The 12,121-nt window shown below is 43.5% G+C and overlaps 1 pseudogene; it reads left to right on the top strand.

Moving 5' to 3' along the window:
* The first annotated feature begins 777 nt into the window (after nucleotides 1-777).
* On the top strand, nucleotides 778-1,534 carry LOC145396445 (uncharacterized; annotated as a pseudogene).
* The last annotated feature ends 10,587 nt before the right edge of the window (nucleotides 1,535-12,121 follow it).

Here is a 12,121-nt window from a genome sequence, read left to right as displayed (position 1 = left end):
TCATATACTTTTTACATACCTCAGTGTTTCATGCTTGTGTAATAATAGTGTGGCCAAGAATGTTCACTATGAGGTTGCCTTTGCATTTAACCTCCAGTTAAAAATGATGGGTGGGGAGAGGTTGGGTAGGGGTATGGGAGAAGATTGGAAGCTGGGGTATAGGTTGGTGGAGCTCGTTCCGTCCCTCTCTTCCCCCTTCGCTGAGTATACAGTTGTAGGAAGGGGGCACCCCTGAGCAGAAATCACTGCTTGTGAGTGCGCATATAGTACAGTAATACAGTAAATACTATAATCATAATCATACTCACGTGGTATTAGCATCACTACAAAGCCACAGTCTCAGCCATCATGCAGAACTAGGGTACAGTAGTCAGGGCACAAGGGCATGGTGCACAAAGGGGCCATAAGCGAAATCACAGCAATGCAGCAACGAGTGAGGCATGAGGGGTGGAGGGGTGGATGGTTGGCTTGGTTCATCTGGTAGACGGCTCTGGCAACACATCGTGAATGGCTGGCATGTGTTGCTATGTTGTGGGGTCTCCCTGCGTGCTGATTGGGTCCGGTGTCTGAGGTGGATGATTCACATTACTGCTGAAATATGCATGGTACTGCCGATTGCTTTCCGTTTCAGAGTCCGATATTACAGATTTGATATATGAAACAGCCCCTCGACCCCGTCCCCTGGCTTATGTGCATGCGCAGAAACAAGCGAGCCTGTGTCAACACCTGACTGTTCTTCTTCGACAGCTGGTTCAGCTGTGGTGGCTTCGCGTAACCATGGCAACCAAACCACTTACTGAGCTGCGGAAATTACAGTGTCACCTGCTTGTGAAAATCAACAAAGATGACTTAATAGATAGTATATTATCATCTAATGAAGAAGGCGAGCTCGCAAGGATCAATGAGAGGCTTGGAGTGGTCATGAATGAAATGCAGAGGCTGAAAGATATGATTACATCTCCTGACAGTCAGATTAGTAAGAACTACATTGAACTGAAGTCTAGGGTGGATATGCTGGCGGAAATTATTTCGAAGCAGCAACAATTCTGGGAAGTGCTGGATCAGAGGAAGAGAGACGCCAACATCGTGATCCTGGGTGTGCCTGATGAGCATGAGGCTCTGGATGGCACTATATCAGATCAAGATAAAATTTGCAAGATCTGGTCAAAGACTGGCGTTGATAGCGCAGCTGGTAGCCTACACATCGTCGGCTTGGAGGCAACACACGATCCGGTGAGACTAGGACGTCTCGCCGCCGCCCCATCTTGTTCACGCTGGCAGACGAGAGTCAACTTACCTGTATCCTGGACAACGTTAATCATCTGAAAAGTTCCGAAGATAATTTTAGTAGAATATACATAAAGAAAAATGTCCACCCCAGAGTCAGGAGGGAGTGGCGTCGGCTGCGGGATGCTGAGGCAACGGAGAAAGCACTCCCAGATAATGCTTGTGCATCATTCGTCTTGACACGCGAGAACGAAAGCTGTACAAGGATGATGTAGTTATCGATGGTTGGAATTCGCAGTTTTTATAAATCCACCACAGCATGTGAGCAACTTGAGAATATTATCGTGGAATATTAATGGTGTATGTATGAAATTGGAAAAGCCCAATGTACAACGATTACTACTTGATTATGATGTGATTTGCATTACCGAAGTTAAGACTCCCCTACCAGTGTCATTCCCTGGATATGTAACGTTCAGAAGTAAGGTAGTTGGCTCAGCTGACTGGGGAGGTACAGTGGTATGTGTTAGAAGTTGTCTTTCTCATTCGGTGCATGATATTGACACAAACACAGGAGACCTAGCGTGGATGCAATTTTGCGATATACAAGGGATATTGTTTGGCTTCTGTTATATTCCGCCAAATGATTCACAGTATTATTCCCTTATCTCTTTCACATCAATTCAGGAAAAGCTAAACTCTAGGTATATAAATAATGAGGTTATTATAATTGGCGACATGAATGCGAAGTTTGGTAGGAGTGTGAGGGAGTTATTGTCATTAATAGAGCTGCCTAATTTTCATGAATTCTCTTATCCAGAGATTCCCGATGAAATCAGTGTCCCTAATGACAATGCTGAATTATTGTACCGTATGTGTTGACAGTACTCTTCTTGTGATTAATAATCTCCAGTGTCGTCATAAACATTATTCAGGGAATAAAACGTACCGGAGGCATGACGCATGGATCTCTGAGTTGGACACATGTGTCTCGTCTCCGGCGTTGATTGGCCATTTAAGTGATTTCTCTGTGTTACAGCGAGGTGATCTCCCCTCTGATCACGCCCCAATCACGGTAACTGGTACCAGCACAGGTGTTGATTTGGATGGCCTACTGGCCAGGGCGACTATGATGGGGGATCACGCCGCATCTCCATGGCAGTGCTGGGAAGACGAGGCTGGTTAGGAGACTATTGCAGTTTAACAAAATTCATCAGGAAATGTTTTTATACAGTGTCTCATAGTCTAGTCCTGTTGAGGGAAACTTGGATATTGATGATTTGAAAGAAATATAACAAGTGTCTTATATGACTGTGTCAAGAGCAGTGTGTGTGCAATTGAACACGAAGAGAAACAGAATGGTGGAAATCTAGGGAGATGGGAGAGGCTGTTACGTGATTCGGACGATGCCAGGGTGTGGAGAGCTATTAATTGGAAGGGTGATTATAGTATTGATAAACACAGTGATGCTTCGAGTCCCAGTGATGAGGAATTTAGGGCACATTTCGAGGCTGTCCTGAATCCCACAGATGTGGCTGGTGGGGGCGAAGGTGATGTGAACACAGGTGTCTATATTCCTGTCCTAGATGACTCTATCTCTCCCACCGAGGTGTATCAACAAGTGACGATGATGAAACCTGAGAAAGCATGTGGACCAGACGGACTCCCACCGGGTGTGTTTTCACTCCTGCCAGCACAGTGGATATTATCTATAACGACCCTATTTAATAGTATATTCGTATCAGGTGTGTACCCAGTCTTGGTTAAGGACTAAAGTGGTCACGATTTTTCAGAAGGGCGATAGATCAAACATCAATAATTATCGAGGGATCAGTGTCATTAATTGCATTTCTAAACTATATAACAAGGTGCTGTGCGAGAGATTGAGTCAGTGGTTTCGGCCATTTAGAGAGCAAGCAGGGGCACAGAGAGGCAGAGGTTGTGTGGAGCACATTGTTGCCTTACGTCATCTCACTGATACAGCTAGACATAAAAAGATAAAGCTGTTTGTGACTTTCGCTGACATTACGAAAGCCTACTACTTAGTCCCTAGGAAAAAGTTATTCGCGGTATTAAAGGGACTGTGATGTTGGATGTTGATACTGGCAGCGATAGTGGCAATGTGCCATGTAACCAATGGTATATTAGGTGGTGTCGTCATCACAACCACACTGGGGGTTAGGCGAGGTTCACCAACTTCATGTTTATTTTTCATACTTCTTGTGAATGAGTTAATCAGAGTGATGAAACAAAACTGTGAAAGGGAAAGATTTTTAGAATGTTTGCACATTTTTGTACTAATGAACGATACTGTGCTATTAACAAGTAAGCAAACTATGATAAAAGATAGTTATTGCAACAATTTTGTAGATATTGTGGCATGACTGTAAACAATAGTAAAAAACCAAATTCTTTGTAATAAATGGTGGTGATGGGGACGATGAACCTAATTGCGTGAACGAATTTGTGGTTGAACACTGTACAAGTTATGCTTACTTAGGTTCACCGGTCACCAGCGACGGTTCTGTGTCATCGGCTGTCAGAGTACATGTAAAGAATAAGATGTGTCACCTGTTGAAGTTTGTATCGTTTATTAAAAAGAAAAACGATGTGTCATTTACTGTGAAGCGACGGGTATTTGATGCGGCGTTGATGTCGTCTCTCATATACGGGTATGAGATGTGGGTTGGGGCTGATATCAAGCCAGTCATCAAATTGTACAACTGGGCATTAAAACAACTGTCAGGGGTAACAGGACCACATCGAACATGGTGTGCTACACTGAAGTAGGATGCCCGTCGCTACCAGATTTGGTCAGATACTATCAACATAAATTCTCCAACAAGATGTGGTCCGAAAGGTCCACTATGCATGACGATCCTTTATCACTGGCTATTAAAATTTCTATGGATACCTGTACAGGGAAACTAGTGGCAGACTCTGTCAGAAATGAAATTCCGAATGTTTCATTAATCAGCAATGTTCGTAACGCGATTGCCAACTGAAACTCATCAAGGTGTCTAACATACAAAGAGATGAACTAAAGTTACTCTGGACACGACATTTACAAAAAATAACTAATCAGTGAGTTCCACCGAATATCATTCACACAGTTCCGTGTATCTGGACACAACCCGGCGGCGGAGACAAGGCGATGGAATAGGCGGGGGCGTGGATGCCTTCCACTTGAGGAACGATTATGTATTTGTGGCCAAGTATAAACGGAGAGGCATGTGGTTGAAGCCTCCCCACTAACAACAGATATAAGACACAACTATAATATTAAGTCTGAATGATTTGTTCACTGATACTCTTCCCCGTGACATAAGTTGTAAGATTATGCATGATGTGCTGGAGGTGTTCAAATAGAATTTTCGCTCGTTTGTTGTTCATTTGGTTTATATTTGCATTGTGGTATAAGGTGCAATACTGTATTTTGTGGACTACAGTTTTCTTTTTAATTTAGATAGAATATTTTGTACTGTAAATATTTTACTGGTTGAATGTTTTATATTAATGTAGCTGTGGTCTATCTATCTGCGTCTCTCTCTCTCTCTCTCTCTCTCTCTCTCTCTCTCGTTTTCGTTCTCTTCTCCTTTCATATTTTTCTTTCCTTACTCCTTCCTCCTCCCTTTCCACTCATATCTGCCTTTTCCTCTTCAGTTTCCTCACATTTTTCAAACTCTCTGTCTCTCCTGTCTATTTTCTCTACGTGTATAGTTCTTCTCTTTTCATTATTTTCCCAAACTTCCCTCTAGTCTTCTCTTACATCTTTTCGTTTCTTCTTCCTGATTATTCTGTTATATACTTATTACCATTCTTATTTCTTTCTCCCCCCCTCTCTTTCTTCTCTCACTTCACATACTTCCCGATTCTCTCTCTCTCTCTCTCTCTCTCTCTCTCTCTCTCTCTCTCTCTCTCTCTCTCTCTCTCTCTCTCTCTCTCTCTCTCTCTCTCTCTCTCTCTCTCTCTCTCTCTCTCTCTCTCTCCAAACAAACCGCATCGATCTTATCTGTGTTTTCTCCAACACTCTTCTAATCTCTTCTCATCGCATTATTTTCTCTTCCTTTCTCTCTCCATTCCTTGCATATTTTTCTCTCACTCTGTCTTCTCTCCACTCTTCACTATTATCTCTCACTATTTCCTTTCTTTCTTTCTCCCCACCCTTTCCCCTTTCTATCCTCTCTCCTCACTCTCTTTTCTTATTCTCCCATTCATTCACATCTCCCCTCTTCTCCATCCTCTTTCACCTCTTAAACCTATCTCCCTCTCCTTTAGCTCTGTTACGTCTTCCACTTCTTTCACTTCTAAGTCTTCTCCTTAATCCTAATCTCTTTCCTATTTCTATTAACTCCTTCCCTTTTTTTTTTTTTTTAATTTCTTCCAACATGTCTTTGATTTCCTCTTGCTTCTTCTTCAGTCCCTCAGTTCTCTGGTCCCCTTTTCTTTTCTTCATATCTCATTCTCAGATGTTCCTTACCTCATACCTCTTCCTTACTTCTTTCCTGCCTCTTTCTTATCTCCTCTTCCTTAATTATTCCCTACCTTTTCCATACCTTCTACCTCTTCCTTCTTTGTTCCTCGCCTCTTTCTTACCTATCCTTTACTTCTCCTTTCCTGACTTCGCTCACTTTACATCTATTCTCTCTCTCTCTCTCTCTCTCTCTCACTTTCCTGTCTGCATTCCCTGTCTTTTAGCTCTCTCCTTTTGCCAGTCCCCCCCCTTCTCTCTCTCTCTCTCTCTCTCTCTCTCTCTCTCTCTCTCTCTCTCTCTCTCTCTCTCTCTCTCTCGTTCCTATCTTCATTCCCTGCCTTTTAGCTCTCTCCATTTGTCAGTCTCTTCAGTTCACATTTTCATTCATTGACACGAAAAGAAAAGAAAAAGAACCAAGCTATTCTGTAGAACAATAAGATCTCTTGTCGATACAGGGTTAATTGGAAAAAATATATAAGGACACAACTGGCCAGAAATGAGAGTGTTACACCCCCCTTGACGTCAGCCGTAGGTGAATTCAAAGTCCAGGAGTAGTTTTCCGATAATATATTAAGCACAGCCTTATAATCTCCACACAGCCGTATAATCACCACCCTTACTCGTCCCCTGGCTGTTGCTAACTGTTAGAGAGAGAGCCAGTTAGGGCTGGCGCGCCCCAAAACTCAGAGTTCAGCAGAATTTGAATCAGGCCAGACCTTTCTAAGCGATCAGTGACGCCCTACTTAGATCCCACTTACGATACACTTACATCCTATACTTACATACTACATATTATTACAGATGGTTACAACAATTTTCCCCCTCATAAAAAAAAAAAAAAGGGTATCCTGACAGTGGTGGAGGCATTAAATCATAATGTGGCAAGAGTGTATGTAATTGGATAGATTATATAGTTTACTGGGGACTACATGGGAGTATAATAATATAAGGGGTATTATAGTATAATGTAAGAAGCTGGATGCAATAAAGAAGAAATATATTTACAATACATGGCCATGTTGGAAAGGCAAGGAAGGTGATAAGTACCAATAAATGCAAAAGTAGAATGGGGACATGGAATGTGAGAGGAGTGAATGATGAAGTGAAAGAGAGAGATTGATCAGGTGCTTCAGGATGCAAGAGTGGATATATGTGGTTTGACTGAAACTAAATGAAAAGGTGAAAGGGTGAGAGAGTGGGAATATGGTTTAGGCATATGTGCGGGAGTTAATGAGAATGAGAGGGCAAGAGAGGGAGCATATCTGATGATAAGCAAGAAGTGGAAGGAGAATATAAGAGAGTATGGAACAGTGGGTGCAAGGATTGTATGGGTGTGGATGAAAGTAGGTATACAAGCGTGGGCGATTGCATGTGCGTATGCGCCGATATAGGACCGAGTGGTAAGCAAGAAAGATGAGTTTTGGGCGAGTGTAGAAGCATGTATAGAAAATTCGAGAGGAGCGAGAGAGTGCTTTTGATTGGAGACGTGAGTGGCAAAGTTGGGAATGTACGAGTGGATGGAGTGGTTGGTCAGTGGGGTGTGCCAGCTGAAGTAGATGGGAATGGTAGTGCTTTGGTGGACATCTGTGCTGGTAAGGGGTTGGCAATAGCTAACACCTACTTTCGGCATGAGATGATCCACAGGTATACATGGAGAGTAATGAGGAGGATGGATGGTGAACTTGTTGAACGAAAGACAATGATTCACTATGTGTGTGTGGATGAGCTAATGAGAAGACAAGTGTTGGATGCAAGAGTGTGGAGAGGTTGCGGGAATGGAGTCTTGGACCATCACTTAGTGATGGCCAAGGTAAAGCTGCAAGAAAATGGTTGAAGAGACGAAGGGGAAGACAGGAGGAAACAGCTCCTGTGAGAAGAGTGGAGAACTTGCAAGATAGTGAGAAAATGGCAGAGTAAAAGAGCATAGTGAAAGAAAGATTGGGAAGATATGAGTTAGAGCAGATGGAAGGGGTGGAAGACGTATGTAAGATATTCATGGAAGAGATAGGCGCAGCGTGTGAGGTGGTTTGTGGAGTGAGGAGGAGATGCAGGGGTGTGCAAGGGACAGCATGGTGGAATCATGAGGTGTAACGAGCTGTGGAACAAAAAAAGAAGGCATATAGTGAATGGCTAGCGAGTACAGGTAGGAGAGAAGATGAGAGAAGAGAGAGATATAAGTGAGCAGAAGGGAGGTGAAGAGACTGGTGAAGGAGAGTAAGAAGAAAGTGGATGAAGAATTTGGGAGGAATCTGAGTGTGAAATGGAGGGAGAGTAAGAAATTGTTTTGGGAAGAGGAAAGTAAGGCAATGTGAATGGGAAATAGTAGGGGAGTGAAAGATAGGAATAATAAATTGTTGGTGGAGAAGAGGGAGAAACTGAGGGCAGATGGAAGGAGCACTTTGAGGATTTGTTGAATGTAGAGAGTGAGAGCAGTGCGCGTATAAGTGGTTGAGGAATGGCTGGGAGAAGAAGGGAGGAGAGGAGGGAGGAAGAGATCAGTAGGGCGGAAGTAGTGGAAGCAATGAAGAAGATCAAGATGGGAAAGACCCCAGGAATTCATGAAGTGTGTGGTGAAATGCTGAGGTATGGGGGTGAGATTGTTGTAGAGTGGATATGGAAGTTGTGTAGATTGGCTTGGGAAAAGGGAAGGGTTCCAGAGGACTGGAAATCAGGTATAATTGTTCCTTTATACAAAGGAAAAGGGGAGAGAGAAGTATGTGGTAACCATAGGGGTATTTGCCTTCTTAGTGTGACTGGAAAAATATATGGTAGAATACTCATTGATAGGGTTAGGCACATGACAGAGGAGCTAGTTGGAGAAGAACAAGGGGGATTTAGGAAGGGAAAAAAGTGTGTAGATCAGATATTTGTTCTAAGATGTTTAGTAAAGCAGTATCTAGAGAAGGGAAAGAAAGTGTATGCTGCCTTCATGGACTTGGAGAAAGCTTATGACAGAATAGATAGGCAAGGTATGTGGAAGGTATTAAGAATATATGGAGTGGAGGGGAAATAGTTGAGTGCTGTGAAGAGTATGCACGATGGAGCTAGGGCTACAGGATGGTGACCTGAGTGAGTTCATTGATCTCAGTGTGGGACTGAAACATGGTTGTGTGTTGTCTCCATGGCTGTTTAATATATACATGGATGGGGTTGTAAAGGAGGTGCAAGGAAGGGCAGTTGATGTGGGTGTGGCTCTAATGAATGAGGGTGAGATTTGGAAGATTCCAGTGTTGCTGTTTGCTGATGATATTGTTGAGTGAAGATGAATGGGAGTTGCAAGGTTTGGTGAATGAATTTGGGACAGTGTGTAGGAAAAGGAATCTGAAAGTTAATGTAAACAAGAGTAAAGTTGTGGTGTTTGAGAGGAATGAAGTCACAGAATGTACAGTGAGGTTGGATGGTGAGGATATGGAGAATGTGAGTGCATTCAAGTACTTGGATAGTGTGATGAGTAAGGATGGAACGTTGGGGGATTAAGTGCGTGAAAGGGTACAGCAGGGAAAGAAGGTTGTTGGTTCACTGAAAGCAATGATGAGAAATAGGGAGGTGAGTATGGAAGTTAAGAAGTCACTGCATGATAATATTGTGATCCCTACTCTCATGTATGGAAGCGAGGCGTGGACCTTGCAAGACGGGAACATTTCAAGAGTGAGAGCAGTGGAAATGAGTTACTTGAGAGGAGCATGTGGAGTGACATGGTGGGACAGGTTGTCGAATGAAGAAGTGAAGGAACGTTGTGGGGTGGATGTGGTTGAGAAGATTAGGAGAAATACAATGAGGTGGTTTGGACATGTGGAGAATGGAGAATGAAAGACTAAGAGGGTGTATGTAGGTGAGGTGGAGGGAGGGAGAGGGAGGGGTAGACTGAGGATGAGGTGGAGGAATGGAGTTGAGAGGTATATGAGGGAGGGGGCAGTGAGTTGGGGGGAGGTTAGTCAAATGGTGGGTGATAGAGTGACTTGTAGGCGTTTTGTCTGCGGCCACCCTTTGCGGGATTAGGGCGTCGGGCTATAGAGAGATGGAATGTAAACAATGAACAATCGTGCTATCATGGTTTAGGCTGCAAATTAACTAAGCAAGTAGTACATGAAAAGCGTAGTGATAGTATACATATATAGGTTTGATCAAATATTGAAATGAATAATATATATATATATATATATGGTAAGCAACATATAGCAACTGAATACACCATTAAATACACTAAAGTTTATCTTACATAGAGGGCACTGTTTGAGGGTGATCATACATTCATTTCTCCTATTATATTTGTATTTTACTAATTTTGATGTCGTTGCCTCACTGTGTAGTTATTATATTGATATTATTACATTTGTTTCAATTAGTTCAACTTTCAATTTTTCCACAGGGATTTTTTTTTGCTTCAGTATAATCTTCACATCATCAGTCATAATGAGTGTCACTTAGAGCTACCAGTTTCCAGGTCTCTTGGTTATCGCACTAACTTTGTTGCAACACGAATCTCGTGCAGTCTTTTGTCCATTCGCTTGACACAACAGTATAGGATACATATAGAAACAAAAAATTCAATAAGACAAAGTACCACTGGAGGAAATACAATGACTGGATGTACCCAGGAGCGGTTAAAGGCTGAAGACAACTGGTTCATAAGGAAATAAGACTGATTTAGAAAGTTCAACATACGTAGGTTGTCTGATGTGATGGAAAGATTGTCTGTTGGTATATGAAAGGTAGTATTAATGGGTTTAACCCCTTAACCGTGGGGCGTCACTTTCGTGACGCTCGGCCACAATGGATCATACCGCGGGGCGTCACTTTTGTGATTCTGTGTTATTTTGAATTATCCCGGGCTCTCAAGTGGTGGCTTGTATCATCTATCAGTACTGCCAATGTCCAACACTAGTCAGCACTCCTAATCTCATCTGTACTCCCATCCATTGTTGACATTTTAGCGATTTTACCCCCTTCGTGACTCCCCTCCCTACCTGCCCTCTATTACCCTCTTCTCTCACCTCCCACGCCGCACTGCGCTATGGAAATTTCCCCCTGATTTTTCCACAGATTTCATCCATTGAAATAAGCCCTATGCCCTATATTTATACCAAATAATATATACCAAAAAAAAACACAGGTAAGTGATAGTGTTATACTCCAGAAATTGGCTAATTATCACCTGACAAAACCTCACGTGCATTCATTCGCTACATTTCCACGGTAATTTCCCCTTTGATTTATGCCTTGTAATCGATGTCTGTAATAAAAATATATATCAGAAAGGAAGGGAGAATCCTAACTGACATTTACATTCACCTGGAACTACCTATTTCTTTATTTATTGCCGAGATTTTCTACCTATAAAAAATTAGCCTGTAAGTTAGCAGCAGTCAGCCTAAAGTGTCATTGTCAATCCTTCCCTTCTCAGATAAGCCGCGGCATTTAGTTCCTTGTCCTCCGCTGTAGAGAAAACATGTCGCACTCGCGCCCTGCCATTCCTGCCGCTTCTGCGCCCATTGCAAAGGGCCCCGTGACCTCTACTCCAAAGAAAAGTGGCGAGGCAAGCAGGAAAGGCCTCAGTGACTCTGCAGTGGCACGAGAACTGGCAGAATTGTCCATGATAATGATGGACAGTGACTATGACGATTCGGGTGAATCGTGTGATGAGCCGGGTGAGGTTATCGCGCCAGAAACAGCGACGAGTGCTTCAATAAGTGAATCAGTGTCTAGCTCCAAGGGAAAGGAGCCTTTAGTGCAGAAAGGACAAGAATTTGGGAAGGGAGTGAAAAGGCGGCGTGTTAGCCCCAGAACAATGCCCCCACGTGACCCAGCCCGCCATGAGTCACGAGTGCATTCACCTCCCCGTTCCCCAAACCCCGCTTTACTCATCTCGTCATCATTGTCGGCTGAGTTATCTCCGGAGTCTTCGTCGTCGGAGTCACCACCAGCATCAACAGTGAAGGCAGCCCGTAGAGGTAGAGGTAGATCTAAGAGAGTGAAAAGTAGTGTAGCTAGTAGGGTAAGGGCTGCTAGTGCTGTACGGCAACCTAGGGTCAGTGAGAGTGACCTTGACAGAGATAAGCCTCCCTCACAGCCAACCTCCACCACCACCACCACCACCCGCCCTACACCGCCACGACAGGGAATCCTGGACGCCTTTGCGTGGATGGAAGGGTCATATTTTGTCCCCGAAAATCTTGTTTTCGATGAGAGCTCCTCGGGAGTTCAGCCTGCCTTCACTATGGACGAAAATGCTGAGTGTGTTGACTACCTTTTGGCCTTCCTAGATGACGAAGTCATGCAGCACATATGTGATGAGACCAACAGGTATGAATCACAACGTGCTGCTAGTGGTACAGGTGCAGCCAAGATGCAACAGTGGTCCATGCTGGGAGTGCAGGAGCTGTATGTGTTCTTCGCCCTCATGCTTCTCATGCCACACTC

This window comes from Coenobita brevimanus, chromosome 38, assembly GCF_032717465.1.
Source record: "Coenobita brevimanus isolate Jiangsu-jjx chromosome 38, ASM3271746v2, whole genome shotgun sequence".
Lineage (NCBI taxonomy): Eukaryota > Metazoa > Arthropoda > Malacostraca > Decapoda > Coenobitidae > Coenobita > Coenobita brevimanus.
Note: the sequence above shows the minus strand (reverse complement) of the source record. Positions and strands in the feature narration are given on the sequence as shown.